Below are 3,932 nucleotides of genomic sequence, written 5' to 3' on the forward strand. Positions count from 1 at the left end.
CAAATTTTGTGACTAAAAAGGCATATATTGTCAAACAAATCTTTTCTTTTATTATATTGGCACGTTTAAATCTTGATTTTGGTAGAGAAACCTGGATTTACATTTTGGTTCAGATACTTTTTTAACTGCTCTGAGAATTTCACATTTATGAAATTAGTATAATTATTATTCTATCAAAGGAGAGTTGGAGAACTAAATGAATTGGCAAATGAAAATAGAGCTCCCCACGAGGGAAGAAAATGTATCCTATTCATCTTAAACTTTTCCTAAGTATAGAAACAAAAAAGCATCAAAATTCTTCTCCAGAAGCAAGCTAACTTCTATTATCAATATCTGATTAAGAATAATGGTTAAACTGAGTAATACTATTTTAAGCATTTTTCAAGGATTATCTGTAATCCACATAACAGCCAGTAAGTGGTAGAGCTGGGATTCAAATGCAGGCTGTCTGGCACTGACCCATAGGATTTTACCCATTATACTCACAGCCTCTTAATAATCATTGTTATGTGACTCAATGGGAAGTCTGCCTCTTCCTTTTTCTCTGCCCCTCCCTCTTCTCAAGCTCTCTTTCTCTCATACAAATAAAATCTTAAAATATATATATAACTACCATACAATCCGACAATTCCACCTCTAGGTATTTATCCAAAGAAAACAAAACCACCAATTTAAAGACATATATGCACCCCTTTGTTCATTGCAGCATTATATACACAGTCAAGATATGGAAGCAACCTAAGTGTCCATGTCCATCCATAGATAATGGATAAACACACATATATATGTATATATGCACATATATGTATACATACACACAATGGAATATTACTTAGCGGAAAAAAAAAACAATTAAATCTTGCCATTTGCAGCAAGACGGATGGACCTAGAGCATATTATGCTAGGTGAAATAAGTCAGAGAAAGACAAATATCATATGATATCACTCATATGTGGATTCTAAAAAACAAAACAAATGAATAAACAAAATAAAACAGAAAGAGACTCACAGATACAGGAAACAAACTGTTGGTTACCAGTGGGGAGGGTTTATGGGGATGAATGAAATAGGAGAAAGGGGTTAAGAGGTACAAACTTTCAGTTATAAAATAAATAAGTCACAGGGATATAATGTACAGCATAGGGAATACAGTCAGTAATATTGTAATAACTTTGTAGAGTGATAGAAAGTAACTACACTTATTGTGGGGATCATTTCATTATATATAAAAATATCAAACTGCCATGATGTACATCTGAAACTAACAGCATATTGTATGTCAACTGTACTTCAATAAAAATGTAATATATGCATATATAAAATCTAAAGATGATCTAATTAAGTGATCCTGTTTTAGTCTTGATATCTGCTTAAGAAACCAAAACATCATTAAAAACTAAAGATATTCAGAAGGCTTGGGGAGTGCCGAGGAGTCGGCTGGGGCCGTAACTTGAACTTCTCCTCAGCCCCTGTCTTCCCTTGGACTTCCTTCTCGGTGGGAGCCCTAGCGACGCGTCCGGCCCGGAGCCCCCAGCGGAGCGGCCGCGTTTGAAGGACGACCTCTAGGAAGAAAGTGTTGCTGAAGGTTATCATTCTGGGAGATTCTGGAGTTGGTAAGACATCACTCATGAACCAGTATGTGAACAAGAAATTCAGTAATCAGTACAAAGCTACAATAGGAGCAGACTTTCTGACAAAGGAGGTGATGGTGGATGACAGACTAGTTACAATGCAGATCTGGGACACAGCAGGCCAGGAACGGTTCCAGTCACTTGGTGTGGCCTTCTACAGAGGTGCAGACTGCTGCGTTCTGGTATTTGACGTTACTGCCCCCAACACATTCAAAACCCTTGATAGCTGGAGAGATGAGTTTCTCATTCAGGCCAGTCCCCGGGATCCTGAAAACTTCCCCTTCATTGTGTTGGGAAACAAGATTGACCTCGAAAACAGACAAGTGGCCACAAAGCGGGCACAGGCCTGGTGCTACAGCAAAAACAACATTCCCTACTTCGAGACCAGTGCCAAGGAGGCCATCAATGTGGAGCAGGCCTTCCAGACAATTGCACGGAATGCACTTAAACAGGAAACAGAGCTGGAGCTGTACAATGAATTCCCCGAACCCATCAAACTGGACAAGAACGACCGGGCCAAGGCCTCGGCGGAAAGCTGCAGCTGCTGAAGGGGCAGTGAGAGCAGAGCACAGAGTCCTTCACAAACAAAGAACACACTTAGGCCTTCCAACACAAGCCCCTCTCCTCTTCCAAACAAAACATAAAGTCATCTCTCGAATCCAGCTGCCAAAAGAAACCCCATCAACACACTCACCCTAAAACACACACACACACCCCTGATACAAGCAGATTCCAGACACACACACACACACACACACACACAAACACACACCCCTGATACAAGCAGACAGACTCCAGCCCAGGCCTGTGATGACTGCATCGGGGTCTACCCACCCACCACATCAGCCCTTGTACGACAGCACAACAGGCAAGCTGTAGAAATCGTTCTGGTGTGGAGTCAGCATCAGAAGCTTATTCTTTTTGTCCACTGGGGAGAGAGAACTGTTTACAGTTTATCTGTGTCTAATTAGTTACCTGATTTTTTTAACGGTCTTGTGGTCTTTTTACCCCCTACCCCCACCCCTCCCTCCTGTGAAGGCTACCACTTGGGAAGGCTGGTGCCCCATGCTTCATTACAGGCTCACACCCAGTCTGATCAGGCTGAGTTTTGTATGTATCTGTTAATGCTTGTTACTTTTAACTAATCAGATCTTTTTACAGTATCCATTTATTATGTAATGCTTCTTAGAAAAGAATCTTATAGTACATGTTAATATATGCAACCAATTAAAAATGTATAAATTAGTGTAAGAAATTCTTGGATTATGTGTTTAAGTCCTGTAATGCAGGTGTGTAAGATGGAGGGTTGAACCCTGTCTGGATTGCAGAGTGTTAGCAACTCAGAATTCAGAAATCCAGCTAGAGGCAGTATTCTGTACAGTAGACACAAGAATTATGTATGCCTTTTATCAAAGACTTAAGAGCCAAAAAGCTTTTCATCTCTCCAGGGGGAAAACTGTCTAGTTCCCTTCTGTGTCTAAATTTTCCAAAAGGTTGATTTGCATAATACAGTGGCGTGTGCAATGGATAAATGGCCGTTGTTTCAGAAATTAAAATTCTCATTCCCCCCCTGCCCCGCTCCACACTTCAAAACTCCCCTATTAGGTCAGCATCCTACTGATAAGAGGAAAAGGAAAATCCTAACAGATCTGTCCTAGTGATTTTACCTTTGTTCTAGAAGGCACTCCTTTCAGGGTTGTGGTATCCTTAGGTTAGCAAACCTTTTTCTCCTTTTCCCCACCAACTCCCAGTATCGCCCACTATTCATTAACCTGTTTCTTTGGTATGGAACCCTGGCAGTTCTGCCCCCTCCCTAGGATCTGCCCCTGCATTGTAGCTTGCTTAACGGAGCACTTCCTCTTTTTCCAAAGGTCTACATTCTAGGGTGTGGGCCAAGTTCTTCTGTAAAGAGATGAACGTGATGCCAATAAAATGTAACAAGAACAAAAAAAAAAAAAACTAAAGATATTCAGATGTCAATAATATTTCCATTCTAAAATAAAATTTAAATGATCCCTTTGCCAAAAATTAATGTTGAATATTACCAAAGACTTTTTAATGCTGGGATTTCTTCAAAAACAAAGAAGGACAAATAATCAGAAGAACACACTCATATGGAAGAAGTGCTGCTAATTTATATGCTGCTTATATGTCTATGCATTTTTTGTGGTATTTATCACACTCTGTGTTATATGGTCAAGATTATATTAGGTGGTGAACTTAATTTGAACATCAGTCATGGCATGCCTGCTAATCTTTGCAGCCACCACAGAACCAAGCACAAGCTTGACATGGTAAAAC

The 3,932-nt window shown here is 40.0% G+C and overlaps 1 pseudogene; it reads left to right on the forward strand.

Annotated features, from left to right (window-relative positions):
- The first annotated feature begins 1,415 nt into the window (after positions 1-1,415).
- Positions 1,416-3,217, forward strand: LOC112826663 (ras-related protein Rab-7a pseudogene; annotated as a pseudogene).
- The last annotated feature ends 715 nt before the right edge of the window (positions 3,218-3,932 follow it).

The sequence above is a fragment of the Callorhinus ursinus genome, unplaced genomic scaffold, assembly GCF_003265705.2.
Source record: "Callorhinus ursinus isolate GAN/ISIS: 27379988/994484 unplaced genomic scaffold, GSC_fseal_2.0 scaffold7, whole genome shotgun sequence".
Classification (NCBI taxonomy): Eukaryota; Metazoa; Chordata; class Mammalia; order Carnivora; family Otariidae; genus Callorhinus; species Callorhinus ursinus.